Here is an 18,087-nt window from a genome sequence, read left to right on the forward strand (position 1 = left end):
TTCTAAAGCACCACAAGACTCCATGTTGTGACCGACCCCGGTCCCAGACATGATATCAGTGTTGTGGCCCCAAATCTTCATGAAAGTTTTTAAAATTTTTATAAATATTTTTAGTTAACAAAACTCTGAGTGGGTTACAGTAGTTAAGGCAGAAAACAGTGTCACATTCCGTCATGATTACAGAGTGCAAAACGGAAAATCGTGGTACTTTACAATGTCTATGGGAGAGCTGGGTCTTCTGGCTCTGGGACAATGGGGGGAACACAAATATCTCCTCTGTATTTATAACATTTATTCCAAATGGAAGGCCACTTTGTAGGGCATCCCCGGGAGAAACATACCGTTTTCTCACGGAAATACACATGTCCATGTCTGCCTTCCAAGAGGCTTCCTTGGGCGGGTACCCCCACCCCCACCCCCACCCCAAACAGTTGTGCAATATTTCGTTTGGCAACCATCTGACCCAGTGTGACCCAGATTTTATCTTTGCTGCTGAGATCGGTGGGTTCCCATATGTTCAATAGGCATCTCCTGGCCTCCGACCTCAAGGCTGCCCCCAACACCCTGTTCCTGTAATCGTGAATTTTCAACCAATAGGATTGAATGTGCACACATTCCCATATTATATGCATAAAGGAGCCCAGCTGTCCACATCTCCGTCTACAGTTATCATCCTCTACTTTCCCCATTTTGACTAGAGTTGGTCTAGTGAAATATATTCTATGAAGGATTATCAACTGTACAAGACGGAACCGGGATGAAATCGCCTCCTCTCTAGGGGATGCAACTGCCTCCTGGCATTCTCCGTCATTTATGACTAGCCCGTCCCTCTCCCAGTGTTGCCTAAGTGTCATCAGAAAGTTCGGAGCGTTATTGATCAGCTTTTTATAAGTCAGAGATATCGCTTTGTCGGGCATATATCAGTTCAATAACCTGTCCTTTAGTGGCAAAGCGTCTGGTAAAGTGGTACCTCTGGGTATATTTGACAATAATGTGCGCCTAACTTGTAAGCAGCGGAAATGCTCCAAGTTAGCAAGCTCATGGCTCTGTTGTAGAGCGGCGAAGGTGGCCACCTCTCCCTTGTCCCATAAGTCCCCAATTTTTGAGATCCCAATGATGTCCCATTTGTCAAACCCCTTTGTGGTCTGCCTAGTGTGCCCAGCTGTTCAGTCTCCCATAGTGGGGTGGCTTGTGCAAGCTTCTTATCCCAGCCCAGGCTTTTATTGGCCATGTGCCAGACCCACACGGAGTGCTTGGTTGCACCCTGTGGTCTGGAGTAGAGAGCACAGTGATATGCCCCTTCTGGAAGTAGCCATTTATTTAGCCTGTACACCGGGTCTTCGTCTCGTCGATACGTGCAGTGGTAATCGACGCCAGGTGCGCATCCCAATAATACCTCTTGATGTCGAGCAGTCCAATTCCCCCGTCGTACCAATCCAGGACCAGTTTCTGAAAGGCTATTAAGGGTCTCCCCTCCCACAATAAATCTTGCTATATACTCTCTATCTCACCAAAGTATCTAGTTGGAACTATGTCTGGGGTGTTTTTTAATGTGTGGAGGAAACGCGGCAGTGCCATCATTTTAAACAACGCTGCTCATCCTAGTAGCAAGAGCGCCTTCCAAGTTTCCACATCCCTCTTAAGCCTTTGCATTGGGGGAGTAGGTTCCGCTCATATGAGTTTGGGGTCCACCGTGATAAACTATACCTACGTAGCAGAAACTCTACTTCGCAGTCTGTATGGGGCAATCTCAGGGCAGGGACGGGGGATCCCCTTGCAGGACGTAGAACAAAGACTTGCTCCAGTTTATCCTATATCCGGAGTATTTTCCAAAATTGGTAAAGCTGTTGAGGACCTTGAGGGAGGGTCTTGGGGAGGCCAAGTACAGTGGAATGTTGTCCGGGTACAAGGATATTCGGTCCTCCCAATCCGCCGCCCACCTGAGACCTAATAGAAGGGCTCCAGCGTATCCAACCGCGAGTGGCTCAAAGGAGAGGGCGAGGGGTTATAGTGGATAGCCATGTCTGGTTCCCCGGCCCAGTTCAAAGACCCCAGATTACATCTTGTTGACAACAACCTGGGCCAGGGTCTCACTGTAGAGGAGTTTAATCCATCCTATGAATGTAGGCCTGAACCCCCGTTTGATTAACACTGCAAATAAATAAGGCCCCTCTATTGTGACAAATAACGTGGCTGCGTCTAGCGAGACCACCACTGCCGCCTCCTGTATTGTGTCCAGTCTACCCAGCACCCCGGTCACGATAGGAGTACCTGAAGGATCCGCTCTCTCGCCCACTCTCTGCAACCTTTTTATGGAACCACTTTCCGTCATCCTGAACCTTGCTAACATTCAGTACCACATGTATGCGGATGACACACAACTGTACTTGAAGATCTCCTCTCAAGAGGACATAAAAACTTGTAATGCTGCACTTGAACAACGTTAGCTCAGAACCATCTATACCTGAATACTATCAAAACGGAATTCCTTTTGATTGCCTGACCTCCCCCCCCCCCCCCCCCCCCCCCCCATCACTCAGCTCCTACCCTGGATTGGCTTAAACAACTCACTGCTCTCAACTGCACCCCTCATGTCGTATACTCTGCCAAATCTCTTGGCATCACCTTGGGTAAACACCTAAACATGCAAGCGCACATCAGTGCACCTAATAGGGGAGCCAACTTTCAACTCAACCCCCTTAAGAAAATCAAGCCTTTCCTCCCCCCGAAGACATTAATCCGGCGGTTCAATCCTTAGTAATCTCTAGGTTGGAATATGGCCTGGTGACCCTTGCTGGACTTCCCAAAGCTAGTTTGGCCCCACTCCGACCTACCCTGAACGCATCAGCTAGTATCATCACGGGCTCCAGATAGCATGACCATATCTTCCCGGACCGTACGCAACTAAATTGGCTCTCTATTGAAGCCCGAATCCGATTCAAGATAGCTTGCCTGACCCATAAAGACAAACATTATAACACTCCGATCAACCTGGCAACCTGACAAATAAGCTTGAACTCTCGGGCTCTGCCCGGAACCTTAGAGTAAGTCCACCCTACTCTTAAAACCACCAACATTCAAAAAGAAAAAATCCTACTATCATACTTTCTCCGGACTGGCTCCAAGAATCTGGAACTCCCTGCCTCCTGAGATCAGATCCAATCCCTCCACAATATCTTTCAAGAAACTTGTCTCTCACTAGGAGCCAAACTAGTGAGCGTACCACCCACGAAGAAAGCTACGTCGGGGGCGGGGGTTCGGAGAGCAGTTTCATTACAGGCCCAGCCAAAGCTTGTAATGCTTTCTGCAATTGACCTCCTCGCATTCAGGAAAGAACTTAAAACCTGGCTATTGAACACTTAGAATTTTCCATCTACACCTTCCTTCAAACTTGGTCTCAGTAGAGTGAGCTACCGGCGCAGGACACCCTTGGGTAAACGTTGCGCTCTATAAATATAATTAACATAACATACCCTAATACAGAATGCCTTGCAGAGCGAGCAGTGCATGTGAGCTGCCGCTAGGCTGGACCTAAAAAGGTGAATGTAGGAATTGCTTAAAAGTGCAGGAGTTACGGATTTAGTTGTTCTTAAACGAACTGACGCATACTATTAAAACAAAAATGCATGGACAAGTAAAGAAAAACCAACAAGGATTAATGAATACTCTAGAAATCTTCAGCATGAGCAGCAGATATATTGAACTATTGTAAAATATACGCAGGGCAAAAGTAAAAAGTGTCTTTGGGAGGAGAATTTTGTTTGTTTTAGCTAAACAACATTTTTACTCATTTAAAACAAAACCTGTATATTACAGTAATTATGTACTTCAGCAATTGTGATACAGTGTGAAAAAGTAGTAAGTTTAATAAATGTGATTTGAAATGGATCACCCTTGTAGTTTCATAACGCAGTTTAAAAGTAACTAACTGTGAAGAGCAAAAATAAAGAGTACGTTTTTGATAATTCTGTTTTTAAGTCCATATTTTCACTACACACCATTTATACCTACACAGAAATATGGGTGTTCGAGGCATGTGAGCTGTAGCTCACATGCTTTGCATACTCCTGCCATCTAGTGTTGGGTCCGGATGTTTGCAATTTCTTTTTGTCTTCGAAGAAGTCTTTCCAGTCACGAGTTACGGTGACTCCTCCTTTCGGTGATAGTGTGCATGGTCATCGACTCCGTTATAAGATTGTTTTTTTTCGGTCCTCTGGTTCGGACGTGTATTGCTGCGCTCCGGATCGGAATCATTTCTGGGGTTCCCCTCTGTGCGCAATCCACTCTACCCTCGACTGTATTGTTTCAATCCCATTTGCCACTTCTCCGAGTTTTGATACGTTCAACCAAATCTCCATTTCCAAACGTAAAGTTTCGTAGGTGACCTTCAGGCCTAACCGCATCGATCATGCTTTTTGTCGATGGATCGGACTCCATTTAAATTCTGACCTTGGTGCCACGGCAAGTACTCACGTACCGACTTGCACCAATTGTGTTACTTGTGCTTGTCCACAGAGCATAGAGAACGTAAATGTAAATTGATACCTGTATAGCGCACTACTCACCCGCAAGGGTCTCAAGGCGCTTGTACGAATACCGCTGTGGAACCCATCCTGGCTTTCCCTGTGAGGCGTCCACTCCTGGGCACTCCCAAGGTGGAGGCCAGGCATCCTTAGCGTTGTGGGGGCCGTTGTGAAGATTAAGTAAGCTATTGCCCAGAGTTGCAGAGTGGGACTCCATGATTGGAATAGGCACCGAGGCGAGAATTATCAGGTCCATGGAATTTTTGAGCCCAAGACCCGCCGAGGCGGGGAATTGAACCCTGGTCCCGGGCTAGACCTCTGCATCAGGGTCTGCCGCTCTAATCATTGAGCCACACTTCTCCATAAGACTGCAACGCATGCAATTGTTTTCAATTCAAGAAAACTCTCCGTGACTGTCTGACTCAACGTCGGGAGATGCAGCGCGAGCATATCGACGACACGCCGGATATCTTTGGCGAAGACTCCAAGCAAGATGACCCTGATCCCACAGCGGCTGAGGAAGAACAGGCCTTCGACGTGTCAGACCCCGATTCAGAGTTGGGGATAGAACTCGGCGCCGAAGATGTGCCACAGTGGCAGGGTGATGTGAGTGTGGAAGATCCCTCACCCCGTCTACCCATCCCTTACAAATCTAAGGCTCTGCCTTCTGGCCAAGGTCGGCACCAAGACGATGTTTCTGACACTCCGACTTGGCAACAAAACATATTATCAAGCCTTCCGGCTTGGGACCGAGTCATCCCAAAGCCACTTCAGAGCCGAAATCTTCCGGTTTCAAGCACAAAGTAGTTTCGGAGTCAAAACCTTCAACACCGAAAAGCAGCAAACAACCATTGGAGCCGAAATCTGCCACGCCGAAAAGTCACTCTATCCTGGCTCCGAACACCTTTGATGCCCAAAACCAAAGAAGTCCCTTTGGCATTTTCGGGTCCGAAAATAGACATTGTACCGGCCAAACCAGATCCCAAGCAAAAGAAACTCTATATTAATCCTGAAACAGGACATATTCACGCAAAGACGCCATCCAAGCACAAGCTTCCTAATGACGATAGCCATTATAAAATCCCTTTGAAGAAAAAAAAACATTTGTACTGGCCCTTTTTATCCACTATCATCATCTCCTCCTCCTCCCCAACTTTACATCCTTTACATATTACACCTCATTACTCTGCATTATCTCACCATGGCGGAGATGATACTGATGAGGGAGACCCACGTTTACCAGTAGATCCTTGGACTGATTATACAATTGATCCTCCAATGAATAATGATCCTGACCTTTATCCAACCAAGCCATCTCCACCAGATGACAATTTCTCTTATCAAGAACTTCTTGCCAGTGCTGCACAATACCATGGGGTGGGACTCTACAAAGAATCCTTAGAGAAGGAATTTCTATTTGAGACCTTAGGATCTACACACCGGTCAAGGCACATACTCCCTATGCTCAAAGGTATGATGAGGCACGCAGGCCACATTTTTAAAAATCCTCTACGTGCACGAGTCCTCACTCCTAGAATCGACAAGAAATGTAAACCTTCCCTAACAGATCCAGTATTTGTTAAAGGCCAGTTACCACTCAACTCTTTGGTAGTGTCTAATGCTCGTAAGCGACCTAATTCTCAAACTTCGGGGGATGCTCCTCCCCCAGATAAAGAGTCAAAACTCATCGATGCTTCTGGCAAACTTATAGCAGCACAAGCGGCCAATCCCTGGCGCATTACTAACACTCAGGGCTTATCAGCCAGATTTGAGAGAGCGCACTGTAACAAAATGGAGCAATTATTACAATATCTCCCAGAGGAGCACAAAGCCAAAGCTCAAGATTTAGTGTAGGAAGTAAAATGTATTTCCAACTCTTCCATAAGGTGTGCTCTAGATGCTGCTGACACCGCAGCTATGGAGGTAAATACTAGCGTATTACTAAGAAGGCATGCCTGGTTACGGATTTCTGGGTACAAACCTGCAGTCCAACAATCCATTCTAAATACACCTTTTGATAAACAACAACTTTTTGTCCCTGAAGTTGATCAAGCGCCAGAAAAAATAAACAAGCATTGGCATAGCCAATAGGTCTCGCTTTTGGGATCTTATAAGTGTTTAGCCATGCAACACTTGATGTTGTTTAATGAAGGATATTGTGCTGGATAAATAAACACTTATAATGTCCCAAAGACGAGACCTATTGGCTATGCATTGGGGTGCCTATTAAGTGTTTAGGTAGAGCTATTGACTTTGCCAGTGTTTCTAAGCTGTGCTGTAGAGAAGTGTGGCTGCTGTGCAGCATGCTAAGAAGTTGTAATTAAAAAGTGTAAGAAGCACTGAGTGATGCTGTGGCGCTGCAGAGTGATGCTGTGGCGCTGCAGAGTGATGCTGTGACGCTGCAGCAGAGTGATGCTGTGACGCTGCAGCAGAGTGATGCGGTGGCGGCGCTGCAGAGGGAAGCGGTGGCGGCGCTGCCGAGTGAAGCGGTGGCGGCTCTGCCGAGTGAAGCGGTGGCGGCGCTGCAGAGTGAAGCAGTCAAAAGCGGTACAAAAGGGGGTGGTGATGGATGGAGCATCTGAATCAATCAAACACTCACACCCAGTCAAAAGATCTGGGTTTAATCCATCACCGTTCTTTAGCCCACTCTGCCACCCCAGTTCAGACATGGCTATATGCAAATCAGTCTGACCCTGTGCCTCATGGGAACAGTCCAGCCCGAACTGCCAAGCCATGTCTTCCCTGGACCGGAAACAAGCTTCTGAGGACCGGTTTCTGGCATTCCAGCAGTCTTCAGCCCGGCTTGCTTGAATCCAGTGGCAAAGTGAGCAAGGGACTCACGTCTAAGCATACCCTGCCACACTTCTGGCGGCCAAAAGCGGTACAAAAGGGGGTGGTGATGGATGGAGCATCTGAATCAATCAAACACTCACACCCAGTCAAAAGATCTGGGTTTAATCCATCACCGTTCTTTAGCCCACTCTGCCACCCCAGTTCAGACATGGCTATATGCAAATCAGTCTGACCCTGTGCCTCATGTGAACAGTCCAGCCGGAACTGCCAAGCCATGTGTAATAAACCAAATTCAGGTTGAATCTTTGAAGTTTTATTCAAGCAGCACAGCATGAAATCCAATTATGGCAACAGCATCAATGAAAATGACTGGTAGCATGGAATGATACATGAGTAAAACTCTATTGGAATACAGAACCCTTATAAAATAAAACATGCCGCATGCACTTAAAGAAACATACTATGCATGAAACAATTACCATAAACATGTGTAGAATGTAACACATCTCCCTATTTACAAAAGAACAAATAGATAAAAGGAAAGTTCAAAAACGAAAGAACATATTAAATAAAAGAAAGTTCAAACAAAATCTTGCAGGGAAACAGGCCTCCTTCTAACTCTTATATTATTTTTCATTCTAGAAGTAACAGTCGCATGCTGGTACATGACCAGACTTGTCATATTGAATGCGATCTTCGCATGCCTGCGTAACATTTTGCATAGGACATTTTGCAACTTTCCTCAAATTCCAAACTTTACCATCCTGAGTAATCACAGAGTTATTGAAAACCATTTTTATCTGAATAGGTCTGCCATACTTACTCACACCTTTTGTAACCAAGAAAGGTTTCAAAATCCTGACCCAATCACCCACTTTCAAATTATGTTCCCTTGTTTTCCACTTATTGTTATACCACAATGCTGACTTGTCCTGTTTGCAACTAATTTTGTTAGAAACCTCCTGAATGTTATTATTATTATTATTATTATTATGTTTCTTATATAGCGCCAGAATCGACCCCCGAAGGGGTATCTCCGCGCTTGCCTTGGGAACCCGTCCTGGCTTTTTCCCTGTGAGATAGCCCCTACAGGGCATACCCAAGGTGAAAGCCAGGCATCCCGCCGCGGGGGGCCGTTGTGGAGATTAAGCAAGCTTAATGCCCAGAGTTGCAGAGTGTGAACCCATGATTAGGTCAGGCACCGAAGCGAGAATTATCGAGTCCATGGACATTTGAGCTCAAGACCCTGCCGCGTCGGGAATTGAACCCTGGTCCCGGGTCTGACCTCTGCTTCAGGGTCTGCCTGCTCTAACCAGTGAGTCCACTTCTCTGTTTATTTCATTTTCCACCAGATTTTTAAATTTTTCTTTAAACCACCAAGGACAAATGTCTGAAGCGGGATCTCTTCCTTTAAGTAATTTAAAAGGACTAATCTCCGTGGTGGTGTGAGGAGTTATGCGATATGTCCAAAGTTTTTCCCTAATGACGTTTAACCAATTACCTTTTTCTTTGATGGCATCACAAACAAAAGATTTCAGAACTCTGTTGAAGTGCTCAACTTGACCATTTTCATGGGGTTCATAAAGGGAAGTACGCACATGTTTGATATTATAACTATCCAAGAATAACTGCATCTCTGAAGAAACCAACTGCACCCCATTATCAGATACCAAGGTAGAAGGACAACCCTATCTTGCAAAAACTTCTTTGAAAAAGGTAATTACAGCACCAGTAGTAGCTTTGGCCACAAATTTTTCCTCTGGCCATTTTGAGTGATAATCAATGATTACCAACGCATAACGGGAAGTTTCTGGTAACAATTGAAATGGGCCCGAAATGTCGAAAGCAATCTTATTCCACGGACAATCAGGCCATTTCACAGTCTTAAGAGGTGGGGTATGTAATTTTAGCATTTTGTCACCAGCACAACATTCATCGCATTCCCTAACTGTCCGGTCAATGAATCTATCCATTCCTGGCCACCAAAAGTATAATCTTACTAAACGCTTCATAGCGGAGATTCCCGGATGAGTTTTATGTGTCAACTTCAATATCAAATCCTGAACACCAGAAGGTGGAATACACTTACCATCTTTAAAAATAAACTCACCATCACACAATAATTCTTCTGCCACTTTGTGAAATGGGAGCAAATCTTGTCTAACATTAGCTTTGTTTGTCCGTCCTTCTAGTAGATACTTTTTCAACAAGGTGAACCTATCATCAGCAGCTTGACAATCCATCCACAACTGTTCAGTAATGTCTTGATACTGAGAAGAAACCACATAAGATATACTTAAGACAAAATCAACTTCTCTAAGCTCATTCACATTACCACATGGAAGACGTGATAGGCAGTCTGCGGTAACATTTCTTTTCCCAGGTATGTATTCAACTGAGAAATTATACTCTTGTAACCTAGATGCCAACCGTGCAATTCTTGCCGTAGAATTCCAACCTCCGCCAGTTGATAAAATATGTAATAAGGGTTTGTGATCTGTTCAAAGTACAAATTTGTTTCCCCAAATGTAAATTCTATAATGTTCAATAGCCCACACACAGGCGAGGAGCTCACGTTCAATAACCGCATATTTACGTTCCGTTTCATTCAAAGTCCTCGATGAAAACGCCACATTCCACTCAACATTACCATCAGCTTGAGATAAGACACAACCAAGACCATATAAACTAGCATCAGTGGTAATAATACATTTTTTTCCAATCCTAAAAGGCTTAAGAGTGGGTGACATGACAATATCATTTTTGATATTCACGAAAGCTTTTTCCTGTTCATCCTTCCATTCAAAAACATGACACTTCCTCAACAACTTCCTCAGCGGCTCCATTTTAGTAGCAAAATTTTCTACGAACTTACTATAATACTCACACATCCCTGAGAAAGATAGTAATTGTTCCTTATTACTTGGGGCAGGAGCATTGAGAATGGCATCCACATTTGATTTCTTAGGAACTAACCCTTCCCCAGAGAGAGTATGTCCCAAGTATTCCACGGACTTCTTAAATAGCTTGCATTTGTGAGCTTTGAGAGTTAGGCCAACATTTTTCAATCTTCTGCAAACCTCATCTAAATGTGACACATGTTCCACTTCATTCTTAGAAAAAATCAAAATGTCATCTTGAAAACACTTCACAAAGTTATCAAGATCTCTAAATATTTGGAACATGACACGCTGAAAAACTGAGGCAGCGGATGCTAAACCGAATGGCATCCTTCTGTACTGAAAAAGACCCATGGGTGTAATGAAAGCCGTATACTTTTTGGATTCCTCAGTGAGTTCAATTTGATGGTACGCTGACCTAAGATCTAAAGTAGTGAAGATCTGCGCACCATCGAATAAGGACACCAACTCATTGATACTGGGGAGGGGATGACAATCAATGATGATGTTGGAATTAAGTGCCCTCAAATCAATGCATACTCTCAACTTTTGATCAGGTTTGCGTACTAGAACTATGGTCGAAACCCATTCCTATGATTCAATGGGTTCAATTATCTTTTCCTTTAATAGTTCATCTAACATCTCTTTTAACTCCCCCCTGATACTAAGAGGAACACCTCTTAATTTTTGTTTCACCGGAACAGCCCCTTCCTTAAGGACTATTTTATGTGCAAAATATTTCAATTTACCTAATTGGTCAGAAAACACTTTCTCAAATGTTTTTACTCCAATAGACTGTCATTTTTTCCATCAGTAATAGGATTAATAACGTTCACCATATCCTGTTCACTGCACAGAGAAACAGGATCTTTTGCACGTGGATTTAAAGTAATGCCCAATTGCCATTGATCATACCAACCCAGAACATTAACACCTTTTATGGCAATATATAACTTAATCTGAGCTAATCTGCCTCTAAACATTAATACTTCCAGGAAACCTTCAATGTCAATCTTGTTACCATTAAAATTCTCAGCTAAAATATCAGAATGCTGCAAACTAGAAATATTACACACTTCAAATAATTTTTCATTCAAATATTCCCTGGTAATTATAGTCCAAGGCGATCCTGAGTCCACCATGAGTTCAATTTCTACTGTAAAAATTGAAAAAATACATTTGGGTGATTTCCTACTACATGACATCACACAACCTCTTTGGACAATTGAAACAACATATCCTCTATCAAGTTCTTGATTAACTTCAGTATTGTTAACAGAAGAAACTTTAGTAGGAGCAATGTTGTTGTTGTTAGATACACGTGATAGCCCAAAACGTGGTTGATAATTAACACGTTTATCCCTGCAAACATTGCTGAAATGCCCTAACCTTTTGCAGATGTTACATTCTTTATTAATAGCAGGGCAACCCCGAAAAGAAGCAATATGAGATCTACTCCCACATCTGTAGCATGAAAATGAATTATTAGAAGAATTGGTACTATTGCTATTAGTATTGAAAAATGAGTGCTTGTTTCTCTGCACTGCCCTGACTGCCTGCGCGCCATCACTGTAGAGACTTCGCAGCGCCCAGAAGCATATCCTTTCCATCAGCTGTGTAAACGCAGCGCGCCTTTACCGTACTGACCTCGCAGCGCCCACTAGCTCTATTACATTTCAGCCGCTCGTCTGCATTAATTAATTAATACTCGTATCGCTTGAAATAGTCTAGACGCTTTGGAACCATTTAGTGCACAGTAATTAATTAGCGTTGTGCCACTGTTTAAAACGCGCAGCCAGGAGGATTGTCTTGTGCTTGCACACATGTGTTTATTTTGTGCATAGCGTCGCGTTTCAGGCTGTACCTCCATTTCAGGTTCATTTACTGACCAGCTGCCATTTTGTGCTTTGTTGCTGTCCCTCCCTGCCCTGACCTCCGCCCCGCCTCCCAGCTGACCCTACCTCGCCCCTCCCCCTACACTATCCATATATGACAGATGCTTGTACGCGCAGCGTTTACTCGCAGCGATCTCGCCCCAGTCGCGCCGAAGGTGCGCCAAAGGTAAGCCCGTCTACGCCCGTCCGCGCCTGGACCGGGCCTAGCGCCAGACCCCCTGGCCCTCGTACCACCCACCCCACCCGCATTACATACGACGCCACAACCCTCATAGCCCTAAACCCCGGCCGTCTCCCCAACTGCGTCCAAGCCGCTCCTGGACACACCCATGGACCCTTCTCCTGCAACTCCTACAAGTTCGACGGCACCAGGTACAACTCCTCATCCTCGAACACACAACAGATATCTGACTCCAACCACCTAAAATGCATCCTGCTCAACACCCGCTCAGTCCACAGACACGCCATCGACCTCTGGAACCTGCTAGACACCATTTCTCCCGACGTCGCCTTCCTAACAGAAACATGGATGAACGCCTCATCAGCCCCAGACATCACCATTGCCATCCCGGAAGGATACAAGATCATCCGTAAGGACCGCACCGACCAAACAGGAGGAGGCATCGCTATCGTCCATAAGAACTCCATCCGCATCTCAACCAGCTCAGACGTCAACCTTACCAGCGCCGAACACCTTCACTTCCAGATCCACACCGATCCCAAGACCACACTCAGAGGCACCCTCCTCTACCGACCTCCAGGATCCCGTGCACAATTCAGCGACGACATCACTGACTTTATCACCCCACACGCCCTCCCCTCCGAGGAATACATTCTACTGGGAGACCTCAACTTTCACCTGGAAAAGAGCAATGACAGCAACGCCACCACCCTTCTGGACAATCTCGCCAACCTCGGACTCAAACAACTCGTCACCACCCCCACCCACATCGCAGATCACACACTTGACCCTATCTTCACCTCCAGCAAACATGTCTCCTTCAGTCACACCACAACTCTACATTGGACGGACCACAGCTGCGTTCACTTCATCTACAATAAGACCACAACTCACAACCATCCTCAACCTTATCTGCGAAGAAACTGGAACAAAATCACCATCGACCAGATCTCCTCATCGCTTCTTCAAAAAACCCCTGTCCACTCCTCAAACCCCGACCAAGCAGCCATTAACCTCACCCAATGGCTATCAAACAGCGCTGACATCCTAGCACCGTTGAAAAAACGTCAAATCAAACTAGGCAGCAAAAACGCCTCCTGGTTCAACGATGATCTTAAGAAATCGAAGAAACTCTGTCGCTCCCTCGAGAAGGCCTGGAAAAAAGACCCAATCACCAGCACCAGGGACGCCTTCAAAAACGCCACCCGCATACACCACCAACTAATCCGATCTGCCAAGAAAGCCGCATTTAAAGACCGACTAGATAACAATGCCCACAACAGCAAAGAATTATTCAGCATCGTCAAAGAATTTACCAACCCCTCAGCCAACTCCAACGACATCACCCCCTCTCAAGCCCTCTGCGACTCCCTAGCTTCGTTCTTCCACAACAAAATCGCAGACATCCACAACAGCTTCGACAACCAACCCGGAGACCAACCCACCCAACCTTCTGCCGTACCTTCACCCCCCTTGAACATCCTTAACGACTGGAACCCAATCTCCACTGAGGACACCATCCGCCTGATGAACTCCATCCACTCAGGATCCCCCACAGACCCATGCCCTCACCACATCTTCAACAAAGCAGATTCCATCATAGCACCACACCTCCGAGACGTCATCAACTGCTCCCTCAACTCCGCCACCTTCCCGGAAAGCTGGAAACACGCCGAACTTAGCGCCCTTCTGAAAAAACCCACAGCTGACCCCACCGAACTCAAAAACTACCGCCCCATCTCGCTCCTTCCATTCCCAGCCAAAGTCATCGAGAAAGCTGTCAACAACCAGCTCGCCGCCTTCCTCGAAACCAACAAATCCCTCGACCCCTCACAGTCCGGCTTCCGAGCCAAACACAGCACGGAGACCGCCCTCATCGCAGCAACAGACGACATTCGAACTCTACTGGACAATGGAGACACAGTCGCCCTCATCCTCCTTGACCTCTCCGCAGCCTTCGACACAGTCTGCCATAGCACCCTTCTACAGCGCCTCAGAAACATCGGAATCCAAGGAAAAGCACTGGAATGGATCACCTCGTTCCTCACCGGAAGAATCCAGAGAGTCCGCCTCCCACCATTCAAGTCCGAGGCCACGGAAGTTATCTGCGGCGTACCACAAGGATCCTCACTCAGCCCCACCCTCTTCAACCTATACATGAGCCCCCCGCGGCCATCGCACGCCAACACAACCTCAACATCATCTCCTACGCTGACGACACTCAACTGATCCTCTCACTCACCAAAGACCCTAACACCGCCAAAACCAACCTACATGAAGGAATGAAAGAAGTAGCCGAGTGGATGAAGCATAGCCGTCTGAAACTGAACTCAGACAAAACAGAAGTCCTTATCTTAGGTACCTCCCCCTCCGCCTGGGATGACTCTTGGTGGCCAGAGGCCCTTGGAAAAGCACCCATCCCGACGGACCACGCATGGAACCTGGGAGTCATCCTGGACTCCTCACTCTCGATGACCAGACAGGTCAGCGCCGTCTCATCATCTTGCTTCAACATTCTTCGCATGCTCAAAAAAACATTTCGCTGGATCCCCACCGAAACCAGAAAAACGGTCACCCATGCACTGGTTACAAGCCGCCTGGACTACGGAAACACCCTATACTCCGGTACCACCGCAAAACTCCAGAAAAAACTCCAACGCATCCAGAACGCATCAGCCAGACTCATACTAGACATCCCGCGTAAAGACCACATCTCCAGTCACCTAAAAAACCTCCACTGGCTCCCCGTCAATAAGAGGATTACTTTCCGCCTCCTAACCCACGCACACAAAGCACTTTACGAACTTGGACCCGATTGCCTCAACACACGACTTTCCTTCTACACCCCCTCCCCCCCCCCCCCCCCCCCCCCCCCCCCCCAGCTACGATCCTCCAACCAAGCCCTTGCCACCGTACCTCGCATCAACAAAACCACCATGGGAGGTAGATCCTTCTCCTACCTGGCAGCTAAAACCTGGAACTCACTCCCCACTCACCTTCGTCTCACTCAGAACCACCTAGCATTCAGAAAGCAACTTAAAACTTGGATATTCGACAAGTAATTCCCCACCCTCCTTCAAGCGCCTTGAGACCCTCTGGGTATGTAGCGCGCTATATAAATCTTTTTACTTTGACTTTGACTTCTAATTTAGGGTCACCAATACACCACAATTTCTCTTGGATTTTTTTGTTCTTAACATGAACAATAATCTGATCACGAATCATTTCGTCAGACATTGCTCCGAAGTTACAGTGCAAACATAAAGCTCTTAAAGAACTAAGAAAGTCATCAAAACATTCATCTTGTATTTGTGCTCTGGTATAGAATTTGAATCGATTGAGCGCAATATTTGCTACAGGTTTAAATCTATTTTCTAGTCTATTGAGTGCCTCTACATAAACATTAATTGAATCACCACTATCAGAAGATAGAATAGATTGAGGTAAAGTTCAGAAAATTTGTTGGCCTTCAGAACCAATACAATGAAGTAAAATGCTCTTTTTCCTCTCAGCACCCATACGTTCTCCATCAATAGCCTTCATATAATTGAAGAATTCCTCCTTCCATCTTGACCATGGCATGGGAGGATCACCCTTAACTTGTAAAAACTTTGCTGGAGGATCAAATTGCATTATAACACAATGCTAGTAAGAAAGGCTAGTAGAAATGCTAGTAAGAGAGGAAAATAATTAAATAACGAAATCTGGAAAGAGAGATAAAAAAAAATGAAAGGAACACAGTTTAAAATAAGGAGCACCAATAAAAAAATGATAAATATGAAAGAACTGTTATGTAACTTAAAGTACATCAATTAAAAAAAAAATTGTTCAAGAAGGTGTTTCTCTCACTGTTCTTTGTCTTATGTATGTTAATCCAAAGTAATTGCAAATCAAAACGTGGTTGGGAAATAGCTGAGAAATCGATGCTATACACACAACGTCGTCAGATTGAGGAAAAGTATCTGCGCTCACACGAAAGATCCAATTTCCGTGAATGACTGTTGCTTAGTGATGGAAAGCGTGTTGTGACGCTTAATGATGCATGCGTCAGACGCCGTGGGTTACTTAGCAACAGAGGACGCGCAAATGCCACGAGCTGAAATTCGGTAACTCAGCAACAGAAAGGAAGCATCGTGACACGCATAGATATATGCGTCAGTGCGCCGCTCACGCTGGAACAAACTTAGCTGGCAAAGAGAACACGCATACGTCAATGCGTGATTGTAATGGACACCGTCAGCTCGATGTGAGGCTTCAAAGACGGCGCGAGGGAAACTGCTGAATCGTGTGAAGCAGTAAGTCTTTTTAAAAGATGGAGCGTAGCCAAAGGTCCCAACGCTTCCAAATAAGAGTAAAATTAAGCCAAAGTGCGTGCAGTACAATAGGATTAGCCCACAGTACCTTGAAATAACACGAAATCCTTTGAAGTAAAACGGTTTTCCACAGCAATCAAAAAAAAAATAAGAAAAACTTTCTAATGAAGAAAATGAGGTAAAAAGGGTCCAAACTCCGCTCCTGTGCTGTAAATGGCTGGAGCCCTCGTCGCCAATTTTTGTAATAAACCAAATTCAGGTTGAATCTTTGAAGTTTTATTCAAGCAGCACAGCATGAAATCTAAGCATGGCAGCGGCATCAATGAAAATGACTGGTAGCATGGAATGATACATGAGTAAAACTCTATTGGAATACAGAACCCTTATAAAACAAAACATGCTGCATGCACTTAAAGAAACATACTATGCATGAAACAAATACCATAAACATGTGTAGAATGTAACACATCTCCCTATTTACAAAAGAACAAATAGATAAAAGGAAAGTCCGAACTGCCAAGCCATGAGTCCCTTGCTCACTTTGCCACTGGATTCAAGCAAGCCGAGCTGAAGACGGCTGGAAAGCCAGAAACAGGTCCTAGATCCATGATGCATTTGCCACTGAACAACGAGTGCATAACACTCAAGAATGACCTAGCTGTGCAAGGCAGCAAACACAAAAGGTCCATAGACAGAAAGAAATACGATATATATGAAACGTGCACTGCAAAGAGTGCATGGAGCAACGCCGAATAGGTGTAACTTTCGCACATGTGACACCTATAGCATTTGTAATGCAATATGTAATATGTGTTGTATTTACGTGACTTACATGTATTGATATTACAAATAATGTTTTTTTATAATTAATACTTAAATAAAAGTTATTGTAATTTATAATGGCAATAGCTTAAACTTTTGTAAATAACTTTTGTGAAGATTATGTTCAGTGTATTTTATTGTGACGAAAATCCCAGAACAGAAGTGAAATATTAACATCTTTTTGTTACATTTGTAATAAAGCTTGAAACATTGAGAGAACATATTTGAACGAGGTTTTGTTGAATGGTTGCACAGATTGATGCTGTGGTGGGGCTGAGTGATGTTGTGATGGCGAACGAATGATGCTGTGGCATTCAGTGATGCTGTGGTAGCGCATAGTGATGTTGTGGCGCCCCTGAGTGATGCTGTGGTGCTGCTGAGTGATGGTGCATGCTATGTTATGTTTTGTTTTGCTATCCTATGTTTTGTTTTGTTATGCTATGCTATGCTGTGTTTTGTTATGCTATGTTTTGTTATGCTATGTTTTGCTATGCTATGCTTTGTTATGCTATGTTTTGTTGTTTTGTTATGGTATGCTTGTTTTGCTATGCTATGTTTTGTTATGCTATGCTATTTTTTGTTGTGTTTGGTATGCTATGTTTTGCTATGCTATTATATGTTTTGTTTTTCTATGCTATGTTTTGTTGTGTTTTGTTAAGC

At 44.9% G+C, this 18,087-nt stretch overlaps 1 protein-coding gene across 3 annotated transcripts in view; it reads left to right on the forward strand.

Annotated features, from left to right (window-relative positions):
- The window catches only part of LOC147668909 (uncharacterized), a 275,754-nt gene that overhangs the window by 239,513 nt on the left and 18,154 nt on the right, over positions 1-18,087 (forward strand). The window lies entirely within an intron of this gene.

Source organism: Lissotriton vulgaris, unplaced genomic scaffold, assembly GCF_964263255.1.
Source record: "Lissotriton vulgaris unplaced genomic scaffold, aLisVul1.2 SCAFFOLD_907, whole genome shotgun sequence".
In the NCBI taxonomy this organism is placed as follows: Eukaryota; Metazoa; Chordata; class Amphibia; order Caudata; family Salamandridae; genus Lissotriton; species Lissotriton vulgaris.